This window comes from Desmodus rotundus, chromosome 4 (assembly GCF_022682495.2).
Source record: "Desmodus rotundus isolate HL8 chromosome 4, HLdesRot8A.1, whole genome shotgun sequence".
Lineage (NCBI taxonomy): Eukaryota > Metazoa > Chordata > Mammalia > Chiroptera > Phyllostomidae > Desmodus > Desmodus rotundus.
In genome coordinates, this window is record NC_071390.1 from 78,684,608 (window position 1) to 78,695,637 (window position 11,030).

Sequence of the window (11,030 nt, forward strand, 5' to 3'; positions counted from 1 at the left end):
TTGAACAGTTTACAAATTTATGTATATAGTAACAGGATACAAAATAAAAAATGAAGAAATTAAACACAGGGAAAGTAAAGCCTGGAGCAAATGTAGTGCATGCCTTAAGGTTCCCACAGTGTTAGACATCTGAGCTGCAAATTAGACTCTGAACTTCCTACCAGTCAAAGTGAAGACGGAACACAAACATTTAGGAGACTGACCATGTCCACAAAGTAAAAACAGATTGAGACCCAGAGAAATTTCTCCTCAAGGCCCTCAAAACAATGTGTGACATGGAACGGTCAAGGCCTTTAACAATTTCTTTACAATAAAGAGAATAGTGATTTTCCTGAACCCATTTCCTAATTGTAGAGTTGAATCCCAAGGCTGGAGTACAATCACCAAAAGTGATCTATGAGAAGCTAAAATGATCCCAACTAAGTACTTACCTCTCTGATAATCTGGGATGATTCAAGATTAAAAATCAGATTATTTAGATTATTTAGAGAAACACATGGATGCATACACTTTGATAAACCTCCATGAATAACATTTTCACCAGCTGAGGTTTGATAAGAATTGGGCAGCAGTGAAGGTGAATTAGAAGTCTTTGGCAAGAACCTGAGTTCAGAATTCCCAGCTAGGGCTGCTTCTTACACATAGGAACAGTTATGCAGAAGAAAAGACATATAAGGCAAATGCATTGTTATAAGAATTCAAAGTTGCAACTTCCGTCCAAGATGGATGCCTCCTCACACAACCAAAAGAAAGACAACAACAATTTAAAAACAAAAAACAACCAGAACTGACAGAAAATAGAACTGTATGGAAGTCCAATAACCAAGGAGTTAAAGAAGACACATTCATCCAGACCAGTAAGAGAGGCGGAGACATGCAGCTGGGTGGAGAGTACAAGTGGCAAAACGGTGGCTGGAGGACCCAGCCAGGAGGAGTATTGTGGACCGGGGTGGTCCAGGCTGCAGCTGGCTTGCAAGGAGCAGCTGGTGGACACCAAGAGGTGATGGCTGGCAGACCCTGCGGTCTCACACTTGCACGCAGATAAACGGGGAGGAACAAAGGGGGAACAAAACAAACTGCACAACCCCAGGGCTCCAGCACAGGGAAATAAAACCTCAAACCACTGATTGAAAACCCCATGGGGATTGAGGTGGCAGCAGGAGAAACTCCCAGCCTCACAGGAGAGTTTGTTGGAGAGAACCACAGGGTCCCAGAATGTACACAAACCCACCCACATGGGAATCACCACCAGAAGGGCCCACTCTGCTTATGGGTAGTGGGGGAAGTGACTGAAAGCCCCCAGAGAGCAGAGCAAGTGCCACTGTTCCCTCTTGGACCCCTTCCCCACACACAACGTCACAGCGCAGCCCTGTGGGTTGCCCTGCCCTGGTGAATACCTAAGGCACCACCCATTTATATAACAGGCACACCAACACACAAAAAAAATGGCCCAAATGAAAAGAACAGATCAAAGCTCCAGAAAAAATACAACTAAGTGACGAAGAGATAGCCAACCTATCAGATGCACAGTTCAAAACACTGGTAATCAGGATGCTCACAGAACTGGTTGAATTTGGTCACAAATTAGATGAAAAAATGAAGGATATGCTAACTGAAATAAAGGAAAATGTACAGGGAACCAATAGTGATGGGAAGGAAACTGGAACTCAAATCAATGGTGTGGACCAGAAGGAAGAAAGAAACATCCAACCAGAAAAGAATGAAGAAACAAGAATTCAAAAAAATGAGGAGAGGCTTAGGAACCTCCAGGACATCTTTAAATGTTCCAACATCCGAATCGTAGGGGTACCAGAAGGAGAAGAGGAAGAGCAAAAAATTGAAAACTTATTTGAACAAATAATGAAGGAGAACTTCCCTAATCTGGCAAAGGAAATAGACTTCCAGGAAGTCCAGGAAGCTCAGAGAGTCCCAAAGAAGCTGGACCCACGGAGGAACACATCATAGGCACATCATAATTTCATTACTCAAGATGAAACAGAAGGAGAGAATCTTAGAAGCAGCAAGATAAAAGGAGACAGTTACCTACAAAGGAGTTCCCATAAGACTGTCAGCTGATTTCTCCAAAGAGACCTTAGAGGCAAGAAGGGGCTGGCAAGAAGTATTCCAAGTCATGAAAGGCAAGGACCTACATCCAAGATTACTGTATCCAGCAAAGCTATCATTTAGAATGGAAGGGCAGAGAAAGTGCTTCTCAGATAAGGTCAAGTTAAAGGAGTTCATCATCATCAAGCCCTTATTATATGAAATGTTAAAGGGATTTATCTAAGAAAAAGAAGATAAAAAATATGAACAGTTAAATGACAGCAAACTCACAATTAATAACAACCACACCTAAAACAAAAACAAAAGCAAACTAAGCAAACAACAAGAACAGGAACAGAATCACAGAAATGGAGATCACATGGAGGGTTATCAGTGGGGGAGTGGAAGGGGGAGAGAGGCGGGGAAAGGTACAGAGAATAAGTAGCATAAATGGTAGGTAGAAAATAGACAGGGGGATGTTAAGAATAGTACAGGAAATGTAGAAGCCAAAGAACTTATATGTATGACCCATGGACATGAACTAAAGGGGGGGAATGTGGGTGTAAGGGGGTGTGTAAGGAGGAGGGGAGTGAAAGGGGGGAAATGGCGCAACTGTAATAGCATAATCAATAAATTATATTAAAACGATTTCAAAGGTGCAACCAGGACAACACAGCTGAACAGAAGGCCACCCTAGTAGCGTGGAGGAGAACTAATGAAAGGCTAGCCTAATTCAACGTGCAGGTGAGCTAAAGGCATACTTGCAGGAAGCCTTTGTTTTCCTCAGAAACCAGTTCTAAAACTCTTTTAGCAGGTAACCAGTGGGGAAATTTAGGGAAAAAAAAATTAACCAACACAGGCAACCATAGATATTGAAATGACCCATTTAAAACAAGCTGATAATGTTTTGTTAAGCAGTACATTTTGTGCAGGCACCTAGGAATTACATGTGGCTGATCAAAGTCCCTTACTTCCACGCCACAGAGCCTGAACAACTTTTATATCAGCTGTTAACAAAACCTGCCCACTGTGATAACAAGAGTTCAGTGAAACACTGTGGAGTCTAATTTTAAGTAGTGTAACTTCCTGGTCAACAGAGATAAAAGAACTGCAATATGGAGCCTTAGGTCATGTAATGAGTTCACCTTTTAAAAATATCAACCTCTTGGCTCCATTCAGATTTGGATCCATTGGTCTGGTTGGAAGGGATTCATGGGCTTGGAGTTAATATTTTTAATGCTTCCCTGGACTCCAAGGTGCTGTGAGGATTGAGAATCACTGTAGTAAAGGAAGTCTATCCAAAACGATGATTTGAGTATTAAAGTAGTGGAGCTTAAGTCTTTTACATAAATATAGTTTCTCCCACCACTTAAATTTTTACCCCAAACATGTATAATTTAAAAACTCTATGTGAAATAACATGATCAACGAGCACAATCTAAAAAAGTCATAAAAATATCAAAAGAAAAAAATCTCTAGTGAATCAACCATACAAAACCAAACCACCATTGACACTAGTGGTGTATGTCCTTCCATTTAGTCTAATAAAATAAATACTTCGTGTGCAAGGCCATGTTTTCATGAGGACACTCTCAAATGTGGCAATAAAACCATTTCTCCTGCCGTGCAGGGAAGGCTGCTTCTATTGCTGTTTGATATAATTGGGAAGCAAGTATTTATTCAATATCTCTTTTAAAGAGAAGTGGTATCCAATCATTGTGCTTCAGCTCACAATTATTATCTGATTTGTTGAGACCCCTATCATGACTCTGAGTCGGTGTGAAGGGGCAGAAAGAGTCTTTCTAAGAAAGTTTAATTTGAGTTCTTCTTTCTCATCCTACAATTTATATTTGTCTGCAGAATTAAAGGTTGAAATACTATTGGTTGAGTGGATGAGTCTTTTGGGTTACCTTACAAGTCCCAATTTATATGCAGCTATTCTGAAAATCCTCAACGAAAATCAGATTTCTCATTTAGGCAAATATTTATTTCCTCAGACCCAAGTCTTGCCTTTATTCTGTTTCTCCCTTCCAATCTTTCTTGGAACTCTTTGTCTCCAGTAGGAGCTCAGCAGAGAGGACCCCCCCAACGATATCACCAACTCTACCCATGCTCTGCATATCTGGTATCTGGTCATAATAACAGTATAACAGGCCTGAAGATGTCTCAGATGTACTATTTTGGCTAGAAGAACCAGAAAACAAATGAAGTATAGCACTATATTTTAAATTTTGCTTAACTCAAATTTGAATAGGAATTACCGGTCCTTATAGTCACATGGGTTGAAGAACTTACTTGGTGATTTAATATAGCTAATGGCTACACCCACTTTGGTACAAAACATCTCAAAAGGGCTTTATTTTATTTTAATTTTTTTGTAAGCAGTCAAGTGTGTTAAATGACTTTCAAGTTTGTTTTATTGTGTGTGGGGAAAGAGTCCCCTCTAGCCCTGCCCCCAAACTGTACTGATGATGGAAGTAAAGAGGGTTAAGATAGTGCCAACCCTTAACCATAAAGTCAATTGTCGTAATGTCCAGAATGTTGAGTTTGGGTGGTCTCTGTAACTTGAGTAACTCCCTTTTGATATTTTATAAGAGATAGCAAAACCATTTGTGAGTGCTCTAGTTAATATAAATGAGTCTCAAAACATCAATGGAAATACAATTATGTGGTGGCCATAAAACACTAAAGTGATGACAAATTTAATTCAGGAAAAAGGCAGCAGCCTATACAAACACTTGCTTATAAAATATTTCTTTTTCCCAAAAGTGTCCTGAGGAACTCTTCCAGAGCAGGGTCTATGTGGTAAGAGGGGCAGCTGCTAAATTCATACACGTTTGTCTTTGTTTTCTCTCCCCCAAGTAAAACTCAAGTGAGTTTCAATGCAGTCTTAAGTGCTAATTTTTCAGTAAAACTTATGGTCAACCATGGTGCCTGCTCAGGCCTCCAGGTTTCCTCTGCATTTTGCTAACATACTCAAGTGCTCTTAGAGTTGGTTAACTCTCAGGAGGTAAACTAAGCAGAAACTTAGGGCACTGATAAAACTGGTAGTAAATATTTTGGGAAAATATTAATCTCCCTCCCCAAATAAACGTAATCCTTGATGGAAATAATCATAATGATATTAGACTTCTTTCCACTTATTTATTGAGGGATGTGGACCAGTAGCACCCACGTAAAGCACCCATATGTAATTAAGTCCTCTGAAGATGTCTATTTGGTATTGGTTACATACATATTTACTTACATTTACTAATTTTAGAGAGGGAGGAAGGGAAGGAGAGAGGGAGGGAGAACAACAGTGATGTGTGAGTGAGAAAAACATCGATTGGTTGCTTCTTGCATGTGCTCCAACCAGGTACTGGGTTTTTAAGGTCAGCTGTTTTCAGGTCCCTTGTTTCTACCTGAGTCTGAGCTCTATGTGCTGGCCATTCATCTTTTTAACACAATACAGTGCCTGGAACAGAGTAGATGCTCAATAGATGTTAAAAAACAATAAATGAACGGACAAATGTATGTCATAGAAACTGCAAGTCCCATACACACAATTTTGGAGTCTTTAAACTAGATATGCAGACATCAGAAATGCCACCTCTTAACCCCACCTCCCTCTTAGATACCATTTTAATTGCCTTAGGGACCTGGAAGCTAAAGGGAGGAAAAGAAGCTTCTTTTTCCCCCTTTCTTTAAACCATAAAAGTGAGAAAAGTTAACCATTCCCTCAACGGTGAAAATACTGACAGCTGCCTTGGTAATACTGATAATAACAACCTGGCTATAAATCAGGAAATATAACAAGTGGCCAGATTGTGATGATTTCAAAAAATTGTTTTTGTTATATGAAAACAGAGACATTTAGAATTAACTTTTGAAAATAAAACAATAATAAACCTCAAAATGATTGGCACAGAAATGGTGTTCCCTCCCCACCAGTAAAACCAATTCCAACAGCAAATCTTGAAACTCATCACAAAATAAGAGAGAAACTTCCTAGAAGGAATTTAGAATATTCCGTTTAAACATGCCAGTCTTAATGGTGACACAATAATTTCTTCTTTAATGATTAAGAACATTTTTTTCTTCTTAAAAAATGTATCTTCTAGTGGTGCATTTTAAAGAAAAAGTTATGATATTCACAGATTTAATAATCACTACTGCCAAATTAAATTTAAAAGACAATTGCATGTTGCAGACCTGTGGGTTTTTAGATTACCCTAGATCAACACCTACTATTCAATTCTGCCTTGGCTTATGTTAGTTACATGGTAAGATTTTATTGGCTCTATAATTGATTATTTTTAAAATAAATTTCTTTTGAAAGAGGGTAGGAGAGAAAGACAAAAGATTTTCAAAATGGAAAAGGCATTCTGTATTGCAAAAATACTTACCACACAGAGGTTAACTGCAGAGGACAGTAGCCAGGGCAACCTCTGGAAGGCTCAGGAACACTGAACTAGTTGCTTTGTTGCTTTAGCCTAGGGTTGTAATCACCAAGGGTGGGGTTAGGGGTGGGGAAAGTTAGGAGGTGGGACTGGAGGAAAGAAATCTTCCCAGAGTTGTCTTTTCAGCCTAGGGGGGCAATGTTTTTGTATTTAAGAATGTGGATGCTGCATTTTATCTCATCGCATTTATTTTATGTGCCATTTGGCTGACAATATTGCTCCCAAAGACAGCAGGATTGGGAAACAACACATTTTATTAAGGTTCAAGACTTGTACATTTAGTTAGGATTTCTATAGTTCATTTACTTCCTAAGGCATTTAAGGTTCTTGAGACAGGTTTTAAAGTAAGAACTGGGAAATTAGTCTTATTTCTCAAAAGTGCTATAGAGATATGCAAACTTCCTCCTGCCAGGTTATTGGGATTTCTGTTCAAAGCTAAAAAGCTGTGTGGCATGAACAAGGAAAGATATTGAAAGGTTAGGGGCAGAGCAGGGACATGGTCAAGGGCATTTTGGAGCCACCTGCCTGGTGCGAGTGTGGGACATGGACTCTAGAAGGCAAGACTGGCATCAGTGGCTCCCTCCAGGGTAATTTCATAGTGAAGGATGGAGAGGGCCTGAGCAGGGGTGAAAAGCAAGAGGATGGGTTTAACAGGAAATCATAATAGGAAATGGCAGGTCTTAGGAACTGGGCAGAAGGATGAGAGAGGGAATGAATCACTTAATGAATCATTAGGCACACAGACACACAATAGTGTATATAAAAACCTTAATTGTTTCTGGTTGCTGACAAAAAATTTTGTTAGTTTAGTTGAGGTTAAAAAGTCATTCTTTCTATTAGTGTGACTCTAACAGTTTGTATTTTCTTTCAAGTGTTTGAACATAAAATTTGAATGACTGGCCCTTTTGTATCTCAGCCACCAACATGCCATCCAGACTGAGGAAGACCCGGAAAATTCAGCGTCACATAAGCCATGGCCACAGCCACACTGGCAAACACAGGGAGGCCGAGATAATGCTGGTAGCTTGCATCATCACAGGATCAACTTCAACAAATATCACCCAGGTTACTCTGGGAAAGTTGGTATGAGGCATTACCACTTCAAGAGGAACCACAGCTTCTGCCCGCCTTTCAACCTTGATCAACTGTGGCCCTTGGTCAGTGAGCAGATGGGTAAACACTGCCAAAATTAAGACTGGAGCTGCTCCTACCACTGATGTGGTGCGATCGGGCTACTACAAAGTTCTGGGGAAGGGGAAACTCCCAAAGCAGCATGTCCTAATGTAGGCCCAATTCTTCAGCAGAAGAGCTGAGGACAAGATAAAGAGTGTTGGTGGGGCCTATGTCCTGGTAGCTTGAAGCCACACGGTGGGGAATTCATTTAAGGCTCACAAGTACTTTGTCAAAAAAAAAAAAAATTGAATGACTCACATCACTAAAACTGTTTTATGTTCTCCCTGATTAGACATGTGTACAGAAGGACTTGTTTATGAAGGTGGGAGATTGTGGCTGAGTTCCCAGAGAAAAGTGGTCAGGACAAGTATGTGTGATTCCTGACATTGACCAGAATACTTTAGGGTCATTGCCCTTTTCAGACATGATCAGGTACCTTCAGGGTGGTGTGGTTGTAGACACACTGCCCTTTTCAAAAGGGCTAAGGGGCCACCAGCCTGTGCCAAGTGGAGTACTTCCTGGAGCAAGTTCTGTTAAGTGTTGTTCCTGGGGTTAGCCATATGGCAAATGTTTTTTTTTAATTTTAATTTAGTTTTTGTTATTTTCTCCCTCGTCAAGCATACCTTCATTTATTTATTTCTTTTTCCATTCCAGTTGACATACAACATTACATTAGTTTCAGGTGTACAACACAGTTGTTAGACATTTATGTACCTTACTAAGTACACTGAGTCTAGTAACCCTCTGTCATCACACTAAGCAAATGTTTATCAACACAGTATGGCATAGTGGTGTCATTGCGGCCTCCTCAGTTGGAATTACCACTGGCTCACTGAGTGACCTTGGACTAGTTAATTGCTGCCTGTGTGTTTCAGGTTCCTCATAAGAGTGCTGTCAAGGTTGAAAAGTGAACTGTCCTAGCACAGTCTATAAATATATAATGAGTACTCAGGAAATATCAATGTTCATTATTCTCCCCTGAGTTAGGGAAGTGGAAAGAAATTGAAGAAGTAGAATGTGCAGCTTGTTACATAGGATGTGGACAGTGAGGGAGAGGAAAGAATGGAAACAGTTTCTAAATTTCTAGCCCAGGACGTTGCTTGACAGTTGCATATCACTTACAATTCTTTCTGACTCAAGTCAATGTTAAGCAAAAATGGGTTTTATTGCCTCATGTCTGAAAAATCCTGGGTACGAGCAGCTTGAAGACCAATTTGCTCCAGGACTCAGCCCTGTGATCAGGGCCCAGGTCTCTCCTTCTTGTGACTCCACTCTCCTTCATGCTGAGTTGTTCCTTCTCTGACTTCATGTGGCCTCTAGTGGTTGCCAACAGCTCCAGGCTTCTCCTCCCAGATTCTGGGGCAAGACAAAAGACTAACAATAATTAACACCCATATTTGCTTCCTTCTGTTCTAAATTTTTACACTTGTAATTCTCACAAGGATGAGGCAGGTAGGAAAACTGAGGCGTATTAAGTAACTAGCCCAAAGTAACCAATAAGAGACAGAGCCAGCATTTTTGCCCAGGTTTTAAAGTCTGTGCTCTGATGTGCCTCTTCTGAAAGAGAGCTACCATCTTTTTTAGTCCGGTTGCATTGCAGTTGTTCTGTTTGAGTCCGGACGGCTAGAATGTGATTCTGATTGACCACGCTTCAGTCCCATGCCCACCTGAAGAAGACAGGGGAAAACGCCACCCAGAGCTCCTGGGTTGGGCTTGGGGGTGTGGTGGAGAAGGGGGGATGACCTAGCAGAAGGATATCTAGATGCTCTATTCAGAACAAATAGCAAAACAAGTTTCCCATCACAATTAAGATGGAAAATAAAGAAGAGGTAAACTTTTAGGGAGAAAATGATAAACTCAATGTGAGAAAGCTAAAGTTTAAAATGTTAGAAAAACATTAATGTGAAGATGTGGCTCATTGGGCATATTGATTCATACTTAAAACAAGATGACAATAAAAGGGTAAAAAATAAAGTGATTGTTAAAGAAATATTGAGCAAATGAAAAACGAGTGAAAGCAGGAGCGGTAACATTACTATCAAACAAGGTAGAAATGCAGGCTAAAGGCACTTCGAGTTTAAGGAACATCCTTATATAAAAGGCACAGATAATCATTAAGAGGACATAACAGTTATAAAGTGGACATCAAAAAATGTCTACTTTAGCCCGGCTGGTGTGGCTCTGTGGATTGAGTGCCGGCCTGCGAACCACAGTGTTGCTGGCTTGATTCCCAGGCAGGGCATATCCCTGGGTTGTGGGCCAGGTCCTTAGTAGGGGGCACGTGAGAGGCAACCACACATTGATGTTCCCTCTCTTTCTCCTTCCTTTCCCCTCTGCCTAAAAATAAATAAATAAAATATTTTAAAGAATGTCTACTTTAGCAGCCAAATACACATAGGCAGAGAAAATTTATAAATATACAATTATAATGAGAGATTTCAAAATACCTTTCTCACAATTAGCCATAATTAACAGTCAAAAAACATTCATTATGCTGTGCACCTGAAACTGATACACTGCTGTAGGACAATTATATCTCAATAAAACCAGGGGGAAAATCTTGCAGACCAACAAAATAATACAAAAGTTATATAAGTCAAAACATTATTCAGTTGAACTGAATAACATAATGAAATAACTTTATATAGTACATATAAGGACCTGTATGACCCACAAATAAAGAAAATATTTTTTAATAAAAATGTAAAATTATAAATACATGATAAAAGGTGATCTAAAACCCACAAATAGTTAGAAATTAAGAAACAAACTCCTAGGTAAGCCTTGGATCAAAGAGGCAATAAAAGGGAACTCATAATTCTCATGAAACCAATGAAAAGGAAGCCACTTCTTATTGAGATATACAGGGCCCTGAAAGTGGCACTGAGAGTAATATTTAGAGCTCTGAGAGAAACCAAAAATTAAAGGAACTAAATATTCATTCTAAAACATTTTTAAAAATCAAGGAAATTGAAACCAAGAGTGGTAAAAGTTTAAATTAATGATATAGAAAAGTAACAGAATGGATGAAAATAGTAAATAAACCAGGCAGTGAGGGACAAATACCATATGATCTCACCTTTAACTGGAACCTAATCAACAAAAGAAAAAAGCAAGCAAAATATAACTAGAGACATTGAAATTAAGAACAAATTAAGACAGTAACTAGAGGGGAGGTGGGAGGGGATAATGGGGAGAAGGGTTTTCAGGAACAACTATAAAGGACATATGGTAAAAACCAAGGAATGGGGGTGGAAGCAAGGGAGGGAAGTGGGTTTGACTGGGGGGTGGGGAGGAAGTGGTGGGGTGTAAATGCAGACAACTGTAATTGAACAACAACAAAATAATTTTAAAAAAGAAAATAGTAAAAAG

The 11,030-nt window shown here is 39.6% G+C and overlaps 1 protein-coding gene and 1 pseudogene across 1 annotated transcript in view; one reads left to right on the plus strand and one right to left on the minus strand.

Annotated features, from left to right (window-relative positions):
- Nucleotides 1-6,536, minus strand: part of PLAC8 (placenta associated 8) — a 31,364-nt gene extending 24,828 nt beyond the window's left edge. The window contains exon 1 of the mRNA XM_024574963.3: nt 6,432-6,536. The gene's annotated coding sequence lies outside the window, so the exon portion shown is untranslated. The remainder of the gene's footprint in view (nt 1-6,431) is intronic.
- An 873-nt stretch (nt 6,537-7,409) lies between these two features.
- LOC112317868 (large ribosomal subunit protein uL15 pseudogene) lies at nt 7,410-7,844 on the plus strand (annotated as a pseudogene).
- Nucleotides 7,845-11,030: the final 3,186 nt, after the last annotated feature.